Source organism: Myotis lucifugus, unplaced genomic scaffold (genome assembly GCF_000147115.1).
Source record: "Myotis lucifugus unplaced genomic scaffold, Myoluc2.0 scaffold_248, whole genome shotgun sequence".
Taxonomy (NCBI): domain Eukaryota; kingdom Metazoa; phylum Chordata; class Mammalia; order Chiroptera; family Vespertilionidae; genus Myotis; species Myotis lucifugus.
The window spans coordinates 456,261-468,769 of NW_005871296.1; the positions used below are offsets into that span (position 1 = coordinate 456,261).

Here is a 12,509-nt window from a genome sequence, read left to right on the forward strand (position 1 = left end):
AGTGTGATGAAGGCTTGGGAGGAGTGGGTGCAGGGTGAAGGGTTCATTGGGAAAAAAACAACAAAAAAGGGACATCTGTAATACTTTCAATAATAAAGATAACTTTTTTAGAAAAAGCTCTTGAAGAAAACATGATATATGATTCCATTTATATGAAATGCCTTGAAGAGACAAATTTATGAAGACAAAAAGTAGATTAGAGTTGCCTAGGGCTGAGGAGGAGGGAGAGAGGGAAAGGGATTGAGTGCTAATAAGTATGAGGGATTTTTTTGGGAGGGAGGTGAAAATTCTAAAATTATTTTATGACTAGAGGCCCGGTGCACAAATTCGTGAACAGGTGGGGTCCAGCCAGCCCACCCCAATCAGGGTCGATTGGGCCGGGTGGCCGGGGGGAGGGCCCATGGGTGTTTGGTTGGCCGGCTTCGCCCACTGGTCAAACTCCCCGGTCGAGGGGACAATTTTCATATTAGCCTTTTGTTATATAGGATGATGATTGCACAACTCTGAAATCACTGTAAAATCCATTAAATTGTACACTACTTATTTTTTACTATAATATTTTATTTGCAAGTGAAAAAAAAACCCTGCTATTTTATCTGTAAATTCTGGGTAATGTATACACTAGTGGCTGTGTTTTTTATTTTTTTTAAAGATCTCAAAATAAAATGTTAATAAACTTTTAGAAATCAATCCAATATAACATACAGCCTTAAAGAAAGTATGTTGCATAGTTCTGAATTTATAATGAACATTTCATAACTTTTAGACATTTCTATTATTACTATTAAATATATTTTTTAAGCCTTTGGAAAACAAAGTGGAAAGATTTGGCCTTCCCGGTGGGAAAACCACATGAGTAAAGTCACACCAAGAAGGAGCATGTTCAATTAATGAGAAGTTGTCAACACCTGTGAATTGTAGCAGTCCTCCACACGGGAAGTATTTCCATGAACCTTGTCTTTCCTGCCCATGACTCAGAACAGAATGCCCTGGGAGACCGGAGTCATCAAACAGGCCACCCCACCAAACAGGAAGGGCTCTGGTAGAGCATGGAGGATCCTGGTTCAGGGATGTTGCTAAGCAAGATAAGATAAATTAGGGAAGGAAAATAATCACTCAATCTTTTTTTGATTTTCTTCTCCCTTTTTTAATGTTTTTTTTTCCACTTCAAGAGGCGTGCCAAAGAAGAGTCTTTTGTAATTAAATAAGCTAGAATATACTATGTAATTTATTCTCCTCTTAGAGACTCATGATATATATTTATTATAATGTTAAAGGCTCTGAGGAATCCTATTTCTTTTTTCAACCAAGTATCTCCCAAACTGATTACTAGTATTAATTCATAGAACTTATATTCATTTTGGAAACACTTTCCATCACCATTTATCCCCTCTATGCCTTCTCCCACCTTCCCCAACCCCGCTCCCTCCACCGCAAGCACCACACTGTTGTCTGTGACTTCTCTTTTTTTCTCTTTTGATAAATCCCTCCAGCCCCCCAACACCCACCACCCCACCAGAACTGTCTGCTCTCTGTCTATGAGTCTATCTCTAATTTGCTTGGTAGTTCAGTTTGTTCATTAAATTCCACACATTTGTGAAATATATGGTGCTTATCTTTCTCTGATTGGCTTATTTCACTTAGCAGAATGTTCTCCAGGTCCACCCATGCTGTCACAACGGGTAATTTTCCCCCTTTTTACAGCAGAGTAGTTTTCCATTGTGTAAATGTACCACAGCACTTTTATGCACTTATCTACTGTGGATACTTGGGCTGCTTCCAAACTTTGGCTATTGTAAATAACACTACACTGAACATAGGGGTGCATGTATTCTTTTGAATTAGTGTTTTGGGTTTCTTTAGATAAATTCTGAGAAGTAGAATCCCTGGGTTGTAAGGCAGCTCTATTTTAAATTTTTTAAAAATTCTTTATTATTGAAAGTATTACATATGTCCCTATTCCCCATGTCTTCTCACAGCCTGTTCCTGCCCCCTAGCCCTGGTCTTCACCCCCCCCCCCCATTTTCTGTGTCCATTTGGTTATGCTTATATGCATACAAGTTCTTTGGTTGATCTTTTCCCCCCAAGTGCTTTCCCTCCCGCACCCTCCCCTGCCTTCCCTCTAAGATTTGAGGGTCTAATAGATGCTTCTATGTCTCTGGATCGATTTTTGTTCATCAGTTTATGTTGCTCATTATATTCCATGAATGAGTGAGGTCATGTGATACTTATCCTTCTCTGACTGGCTTATTTTGCTTAGCATAATGCTCTCCAGGTCCATCCATGCTGTTGCAAATGGCAAGAGTTCCTTCCTTTTTACAGCAGTGTAGTATTCCATTGTGTAGTGTACCACTATTTTTTAATCCACTCATCTGCTGATGGGCACTTAGCCTGTTTCCAAATCTTAGCTATGGTGAATTGTGCTGCTATGAACATAGGGGTGCATATGTCCTTTCTGATTGGTGTTTCTAACTTCTTGGGATATATTCCTAGGAGTGGGATTACTGGGTCAAATGGGAGTTCCATTTTTAGTTTTTTGAGGAAATTCCATACTGTTTTTCGGAATGGCTGCACCAGTCTACATTCCTACCAGCAGTGTACTAGGATTCCCTTTTCTCCACATCCTCACTAACACTTGTTGTTTGTTGAGTTGTACACTTTTAGGAGGTAAATTTTATGATATGTGAATATCCTATCTAATAAAAGAGAAACATGGTAATTAGCATACGACTGCTACCCTTCCCATTGGCTAATCAGAGTGATATGCAAATTAACTGCCAGTCAAGATGGCGGTTAACCGCCAACAAAGATGGTGGCTAATTTGCATACTGCAGGCAGGATGGGACAGCGCTAGCCACCATCCGGGCCTGCTATCTGTGACCCTGATGTCGGGCGACCCCTGTGCAACTCGACCCAGGGCTGGCAGGCGTGACCCCAGCGATCTGCCACTGGCCAGGCCCCCAACCGGCTCTCCCTCGGGAGATCCCCCGGCACTGGCGTGGACTGCTGCCCCTCAGCCAGCAGTCATGCCCCCAACAGGCCCTCCCACCAGAGATGAGCAACCGGAGATCCCACAGCAGGAAAGGGGGGCCTGCAGCCAGCCCCTGTGTGCGCCTGCCCGTGGGATCTCCGCGGCGAACACGGAGAAGGATAGGGCGGCCTGCAGCCAGCCCCTGTGTGCCCCTGCCCCTGAGTCACTGCTGAGATCCCTGAGCAGGAAAGAGTGGCCTCTAGCCAGCCCCTCTGTGTGCCTGCCCATGGGATCGCCTGAGATCATGGAGCAGGAAAGGGCGGCCTCTAGCCAGCCCCTCTGTGTGCCTGCCCATGGGATCGCCTGAGATCATGGAGCAGGAAAGGGCGGCCTCTAGCCAGCCCCTCTGTGTGCCTGCCCGTGGGATCGCCTGAGATCATGGAGCAGGAAAGGGTGGCCTCTAGCCAGCCCCCATGTGTGCCAGCCCCTGTGTGCACCTGCCTGCCCATGGGATCGCTCATGCGATCCCACAGCAGGAAAGGGTGGCCTGCAGCCAGCCCCCTGTGCGCCTGTCCCTGGGTCGCCCTGGGGATCCCACAGCAGGAAAGGGCGCCCCACCCTGGCCACAGCTCAAGGGAGAGTACAACATGCAGTAGAGGCCAGGAACCTGAGAGATCAACAGAGAGGGGCGCCTGCTCCAAGCCTCCAGGGTGTGGCTGGGGGTAGGCCCCTGGCAGACACACACACACACAAAGCGCCTAATCTGAGCTTCCAATGTGGTTGGGAGCAGACCACCAGTGGACACACACACACGGGGACGGCTGCACCGAGCCTCTGCTGCCAGACTGTGGCCATCAGTAGGACATCCACTGAGGGCTCCCGGACTGAGGGGCAGGCTTGGCTGAGGGAACCCCATCCCCCAGTGCACGAATTTCATGCACAAGGCCTCTAGTATTTAATAAATCTGTTAAAAACAAAGACAGTGGAGTCTCCTCACCTGTATATCGTGTCCTCTTGACTATGACTTTTTTCCCTAAATTTTCTCCAATGTTATATACCTAGTTGAGGTTGATTACTAGTTCTGCTTTTATTGAAATTATCTGATAGATTTGGCTTACATCAAGTACTTCTTAAAAGAAAGGCTTAAATAGGAGCCACCTTTTCCTTGTTATTATTTGAAACATAGCTGCAGATATTTGGCCAAAGTTTTAAAATGCAGTTTTGGAGCCAGGGGAGAGATGATTTACATTTTGTGACCCATGTTTTTCTACTTTATTCCTCAGAATGCACTCAATCAAATAAATTTACCATAATAGCTCTTTGCCAACTTGCAAATATAACAGTTGAAACCATGAACCACTAATTGCTACCTCCTTTGAACTTCTTTAATGCTTCTTTTTTCTAGAATTTATGTCAATTAGCATATGTGCGCTTGTATAGACTTAAATATACATATGTATATTTACCTACTTTATATATGTACTAGAGGCCCAGTGCACAAAAATTTGTGCACTTGGGGGTGAGGGGGGTTCCCTCAGCCCGGCCTGTGCCCTCTCGCAGTCAGGGACCCCTCGGGAGATAATGACCTGCTGGCTTAGGCCTGCTCCCGGGTGGCAGAGGGCAGGCCCAATCTCTAGGTGCAGCCCCTGGTCGGGCTCAGGGTAGGGCCAATTGGGGGGTTGGGGCACCGCCCCCTGTCACACTCAGGGCAGGGCCGATGGGGAGGTTATGGCTCTACCCCATCACACACAGAGCAGGGCCCGTGGGGGCGGGGGGTTGGGGCACCGCACCCTGTCACACACAGAACCTCGGCAATCAGGGGGTTGGGGAGCTCCCCCCTATCAGGCACAGAGCAGGGCTGATCAGGGGGTTGGGGCGCCTTCTCCTGTCATGAACAGAGCAGGGCGGATAGGGAGGTTGTGGCCCCACCCCCTGTCACACACAGAGCCGCAGGGCGATCAGGGGGTTTGGGCGCTGCCCCCTGTCACGCTGATCCCGGTGCCGGGAGGCCTCGCAGCTTTGCTGATCCCAGTGCTGGGAGGCCTCGCTTCTCCGCTGATCCCGGTGCTAGGAGGCATATTACCTTTTTATTATATAGGATAGAGGCCTGGTGCACAGGTGGGGGCCGGCTGGTTTGCCTTGAAGGGTGTCCTGGATCAGGGTGGGGGTCCCGCTTGGGTGCCTGGCCAGCCTGGGTGAGGGGCTGATGGCTGTTTGCAGCTGGTCACACCCCCTTCTGGGTGGGGGTCCCCACTGGGGTGCCTGGCCAGTCTGGGTGAGGGGCTGAGGGCTGTTTTCAGGCTGGTGGGTGACTGAAGCTCCCAACTGCTCCTTTTTTTCTTTTTTTTTTATTCTGGGCCAGCTTTAGCTCTGAGGCTTGGCTCAAGCTCTGAGGCCTCGGCTGCTGAAAGCAGGTATCTTGTTTGTTTGGGTTCTATAATCGAAACACTGTTTCAACTCCAGCTCTGAGATCCCGGCTGGCTGAAAGCAGGTTTCTGGGGTTTTGTTTAGCTTCTATATTTGTAACAATGTTTCAAACTGCAAGCTCAGAGGCCGGCAGCGGCAGGCGGGGAACGTTGGCTTCCTCCATCACTGAAGCAAGCAAGCCTCATGTTTGCTTCAAGCTGCCTGGCTGCCAGCCGCCATCTTGGCTGGCAGTTAATTTGCATATCTCCCTGATTAGCCAATGGGAAGGGTAGCGGGAGTACGCCGCGGGAGCCGTCTTTAACTCGGTTCATATAGATTTGCGGTGGAGTGCGGGAAACGTGTAAACTCGGGCCGATTGTAACTGCGTATTACCAAATATTTGTTTGTAATCCACCCTTTTGGTGGATGGAACAAAACCAAAAGACAGAGCCATCTTATATTTTGGCGGGAAATTCACCCGCACTCCAAGTGTTAATTTGCATATCTCCCTGATTAGCCAATGGGAAGGGTAGCGGGAGTACGGCTAATTACCATGTTTCTCTTTTATTAGATAGGATTACTAGAGGCCTGTTGCATGACATTCATGCACTGGAGGGCGAGGGAGGGGTCCCTCAGCCCAGCCTGCACCCTCTTGCAGTCCAGGACCCCTCGGGGGATGTCCGCTTGCTGCGGAGAAGGCCTAAGCTGGCAGGTTGACATCCCCCAAGGGGTCCTTGGCACTGCCACAGAGGCAGGAGAGGCTTCCACCACCTCCACTGCTGCACTGAGCATCTGCCTCCTGGTGGTCAGTGCGTGTCATAGCGACCAGTCATTCTGCTGTTTGGTTGATTTGCATATTAGGGTTTTATTATATAGGATATGTGTCCTGTATATTCAACTAAATTTGTAAATTATAAGTATCTAGACTTTTAAAAGTTTGTAAATTACCTCAAAAAGTTCTATGAAGGTTTCTGTTGGATAGTTTATATGCCAGTCTTCACATCAGGGAGAGGAGTCGAGTATTAACCTTTGTGAGTGGTCTTTAACTCAGAAAATTATAAAATGGGTTCAGATTAAGAATGCTCTGTACTCTCTACAAGGCTTATCATTTAGTAGCTAGCTTTTGTCCAGAAAATGGTAGCTCTTTGCAAAATACATTTGGCCTAGATGACTTTGACTTCCTGGGATTCTAAATCAAGTTTAAAATATAACTTTTTCTCCTATAAATTTTTAAAAGTGAGAAACAAATGCCCCAAATACATCATATTAGACAAATAAACCATATATTCATGGTATAATATAGCAATAAGATGGTGTTTTCAATAAACATTTAAATAAGCATCTTTCATAGTCACAATTTCTTTCACTAATGGTAATATTATAAAAGAATTTTTGAAGATTTTTTTGGAATCTCTGTCAAAGCCAGTGTACAAATTACATGAGTAAACAACCTTAGTAGCTTTTAATCATATCTGGTTTGTAACCAAAAGTATATTACTCAAGTTAGTCAACCATGTTATTCTAGGCTTAGCTCAGCATCACTATGTTGCTTCCAAAATTATATCCACTCTCCCAAAAGGAAGCCATGCTGCTATTAACAATTTTTAAAGATGGGTTTTAAGCTTTGCAATATAACAAATGTGTATGTTTGTTCACTGCCAGGTACATGGTGAGCATTCAGTTAAATGTTGCTTGAATGAGTGAGTGAATGAATGGGTATCATGTTTGTGTTACTTTGTACTACTTTGAAGAGAACAATACTCATTTAACAATATCTGTATGTTTCTCAAAAATCAATTATTTCATATTCATATAAATATACTGATTCTCTACTTACTGTTTAAACTTACTTTTTCTGCTTATGAAATGGCCTATGACCTACTTATATTGGCGTACATTCTATCCATTTACATACCTCTGGGTAATCATGAAAATAAAATCTAATCAATAACTATAAGAAAACTTGTTTCAGATTCCTCACCAGCCTTCCCTGTTATGACTTGTACAGCTCTGTGATGTCCAGCCCATTTATAAATGTCTGCATAAGAATCATTGGCCCTACAGATTTTGCCACAGTTTCCTGGATTCTATTGTCAGTGGCTGTTGTTCTGGCAATTAGATTAGAGCCAACCTTCATACCAGCTGAGTTAAAGATACTGCTGAAAGTCTGTAACTTTGTCCACTCACTTATCATATTCTTGCTGACCCCATTTAATAAATCTGTGGCATGTCTCATTTTCAAAAAATGTTTATTTCTTATAGTGTTTTTCAAAACTTGTTATTTATTGTTTATTCTATTCTTCCTTTAGCCTCTTATTTCATGAAAAAAAAATAGAAACATTTGCTAAAATAGAAAAAAATACAGTGGATTTTCAAAAATGTTTAGGGCTCTTCCTTTACAAATTTTAATTAACTGGTCATCGTTCTCTGTACCACTGAAATTTACTAAGGGCATCTGGGATGAAACATCACCTCTTCCTAAAGCCTCCACTGACGGGGCTCATCTTCGATGAGCTCCCTTTCCTTTGGGTCCTCAGAGCTCTCTAGCTTTGTTTATTTTGCCTTGTGTTGTAGTTATGAGTGTTCAGGTCTTAGTTGTCCTAAATAATAAAAACATACACACTGACTACTATTGATCAAGCATTTTCTTTGGGCTAGGCACTTTATATAAGATCTTATTTATTTCTTACAACTAAGTTGTGGTCAGGGTGCTATGATCATCTTCATTGTATCTCATATGTATATGTATATGGTTTTTAAACGATTATTTATATCATAATGAAAAGTCAAGTAAATTACTCTGGGAAAAGTAACCTTGGATCATATTTTTTCCCCTAAGAACTCTTCCCCCCACCCTGGCATCTAATGCTCTTATAGGGATGTTTGAAACTAGCCTAGTTTTCCCTTGAAGGGACTTGCTTTATTACTTTATTACTACTTGAGTAATAAAGAATTTTTTCATTTAATCTTGAAGTTTCGTAACCTTTTCCCTTGATATATTGTGTGCCATTTCTATCCGAAGATTGAATTCTCTCCTTATTTTACAGGAAGTTCCCCGTGTTTATATATATACTCACATGGGGATATTTTCCCATTGATTTTTAGAGAGAGTGGAAGGGAGGGGAAGAGACACAGGGAGAGAAACATCAATGTGGAGAGACACATTGATTGGTTGCCTTCCACTACCAGGGGTGGGAACCTGCAACTTAGCAGGAATCAAACCCAAGATTCTTCAGTCCTCAGGCCGACGCTCTAACTACTGAGAAAAAAAACACAGCTATAAAAAACACAGGTTAAAATGCTATACTTGATAATGCCCTACAGCTTATCATTTGCAGCACCACAAGCCCTTTAGCTCCATCCCGTTAGGCCCATTTGTATAAGGAAATTACACCCTTTGCTGGGTGGCAAGATATTAAACAAAACATGATTTATTGAAAATATGTTCTGATATAGCAATGATATTGGGAAAGAGCAAAAACATCTAAACTTGTTTTCATGTTCTGTTTTAACCACAGGTTAAAAAGTGAATTTCAAATTTATAAACACTGCTTATGAGACACAAGAAACATAATGTAAATATTTTGAAGGAATAGCAATTAAGAGCTGTGACTCACAGATAGCTACCAGATGAAAAGCACAAAACCAACTGCGTCAGGGCTTTGGGTCAGAACAAGTTTTCAATTTTGATATCCACTGAGCATAACTAAACTGAAGATGAACATGAGTAAATACTGACAATCCACACTATTGCATTTTGTCTGGTAATAAATGTTTCTTGGGTTTTGTACATTCTCCTAATGTAAAAATACATATACTATGTGAAAAGGTGGGAAGAAACCCTTTGGACATGGTTTCTGTTCCTGTATTACATTTTCAGAAAAGCATAAGTTTTAGAGAATCAGATAAGCAGAATGACAGACAAAATGGAGTCCTGAAGCTAAAATATTTATGGCCACAGATTCCAGAATACAGAGAAAAAGTTGTCAGTCAGATTTTAAAAATAATACTATTTTTTTTCCTTTGCATTTGAAAACATTACCTAGGACATCATCTATCTTTACGAGATGATGGTTACTTTAAGAGTGCCCTCCAACAAGATTATAGAAGGTGACCCCATGTTACACCCCATGCCCTGAAAAGTTCTAGATATCCTAAGATCTGGGTCCTAAAGTGCAGGGTTTCAAGAACCTATATAAAAATAAATAGCCAGGCCAGTGTAGCTCAGTGGTTGAGCATCAACCTATGAACCAGGAGGTTATGGCTCTATTCCTGGTCAGAGCATATGCTCGGGTTGTGGGTTTGATCCTCAGTGTGGGGCATGCAGAAGGCAGCCAATCAATGATTCTCTCTCATCATTGATGTTTCTTTCTCTCTCTCTTCCTCTCTGAAATCAATACAAATATATATATTAAAAATAGATTTTTTCAGAAATTTCAAAGTAATGTTAAAAAAGATATAAGAAAATGGGCAGTGGTGTCAGGAGAGGTAATAAAGATATAAGAAAATGGGCAGTGGTGTCAGGAGACCAGAGTCTAGTTGTGTCTCTGTCACCAACTGGCTATGACTTTGGATAAATCATCTTATCTCCTGACTCACCTGGGAAGTAAGCATTAGGCTAGTATTTTAGTAGTGTATAAATGTTAAGGAAATAGAACTATTCTCCCCCTGGAGTTAAATCTTACTTGGAACCATAATATATAAAACATGAGTATAACGATTCAGGGGAGAAGTCCTTTCTCTCCGCCTTCCTCATACTTCTGAGACCAACTTGGAGGCATTGCCATTGTCACCCCAGGGATTTAATTCTAAAAGCCTGGTTTAGTACCAGAAGCATCAGCTGGATAGAGATGCAGAATCTCAGAAGCTAGTTAGAAATGGAAAATTACAAGCCTCTGCGGGATCTACTGAGTCAGAATCTGCATTCTTGTAAATCCCCCACTGATGTGTTTCCCAGAAAAGTTTGAGAAGCCTTGCTCTAGAGCAGTGGTGCTCAACCTTCCTAATGCCGCGACCCTTTAATACAGTTCCTCATGTTGTAGTGACTCCCAACCATAAAATTATTTTAGCTGCTACTTCATAACTATAATTTTGCTACTGTTATGAATCATAATGTAAATATCTGATATGCAGGATGTATTTTCATTGTTACAAATTGAGCATAATTAAAGCATAGCGATTAATCGCAAAAACAATATGTAATTATATATGTGTTTTCCGATGGTCTTAGGCGACCCCAGTGAAAGGGTCGTTCGACCCCCAAAGGGGTCACGACCCACAGGTTGAGAACCGCTGGCCTAGAGAGAGAAGAGATGCATATATGACAAACTGAAAAGATTGTTATTGCCAAAGCAGAAAGCAAAGGAGGCATGGTGTTTTGTCTTTATCTTTAAAGCCATGTGAATAATGAAATATTTTTTTAAATAATGAATTACTTGATTAAATGGAAAATTATGAGTATAAAATATTGGACTGCCTATTATTATCACTTTAAAGCTGAAGTTTTTCTGAGAAATAATCACAGAAAGCCATTTTTATCAGACTTTTCCCAGTTTTATGTTTTTTCTCTGATATAAGAAAAGAGCTCAATTGATCTGAATTTTCTGTCATGTTTTGCTGTACATCAACATAATGACATCTTTTTAAAGAAAATCCATGTCTTTATTAGTAATATTATAAAGATAAACCATGTTTAATTGATAGTTGCCAAAGGTAGGATGAAAAATGTATCAGAATAATGTTGACAGCTAGGTAGTAAATTTTATACTTACCTGTGCATGTGCAGGTGCGAACTTGTGTGTGTGTGTGTGTGTGTGTGTGTGTGTGTGTGTGTATGTGTGTGTGTATTATGTTTATTGCTGAAAATTCTTCAATCTCTTTATAAGTAATAGCATTTACCTTCCGGTTCTTTCATGTACTATCTCAGCCTATTGATACCTCTATAACAATGCAGTCATCTTGCCTACTGGAACAGGTAACTCATGAACAATATGTATTTCTCTGAATGCTAGCCAAGTGAAAAGGACATAAAGAATCCCTCTTGAGCTAGAATCATCTATGCAGACACTATTATTTCATAAGATCTAGTTATTGTATAAATCCATCGTAAGAACACTGTCAGAAGTGTTTGGGAGCCTGCCAATCACGTTCTCTACAGTACTATTTGTCCAAGTGTATTCTTTTACCCCCACAATAGTCCTGAAGGATACTGGCACAGAAAAAGGAATACTACCATCAACAACACTTTATTTCTTCCAGTACCAGTATTGATATTATTGGTGTAGATGAGAGGTTATACATTATTTCTCAGACATGTGAATCTATTCATGGATGGACAAGATTGAAGGAATGATTTCCTAACCATCTTACAAAGTCCCGTTTTCAGGCAGTATGGATTCTGTGGCTCATTTTAAATGATTTTAAGGCAAATGTTCTTCAAATCATGAAGAGGACAGGAAAATTTGTATATTTAGGCTCTGATATTACCAGATGTGGGAGTTCCCTGATGCACAGTCTTGAATAGATTAGATCCCGAATAGTCTCTAGTTGCTTAAAAAGATGGAATCTTGATGGTCCATTAGTTATTAGTTAAATATAGATACAAATATACAATTATGAATGTATATACATAATTTATATAGATTGCAAGTGATTGATGCCTCTCAAATTGTTCCTGAAATTTTACTTGTTTCTGAGGTGTTTTCCATTTCATCTGTTCATTCATGCATTTATTAATTCCACAAATATTTATTGAGATCCTACTGTATGTAAGGTCCTATGCTAAGGCTCTATTTTTCTCTTTTAGTTTAAATAGTATTTTTAAAATTTTTCATTACAGTTGATGTACAACATTATATTAGTTTCAAGTGTACAATACAGTGATTAGACATTTTTATAACTTACAAAGTGATCACCCTAGTAAATCTAGTACCCATCTGACACCATACATAATTATTGCACTACTAGAGGCCCAGTGCATGAAATTCGTGCATGGAGTTGTCCCCTCAGCCCAGCCTGCACCTCTCAATCCGGGGGATTTCCAACTGCCAGTTTAGACCTGATCCCAGGATGGCTAAACCGCAGTCAAACATCCCCTCCTCAACAATCCAGGATCACTGGCTCCTAACTGCTC

At 41.8% G+C, this 12,509-nt stretch overlaps 1 protein-coding gene across 1 annotated transcript in view; it reads left to right on the forward strand.

Moving 5' to 3' along the window:
- Positions 1–12,509, forward strand: part of GUCY1A2 (guanylate cyclase 1 soluble subunit alpha 2) — a 279,157-nt gene that overhangs the window by 154,672 nt on the left and 111,976 nt on the right. The window lies entirely within an intron of this gene.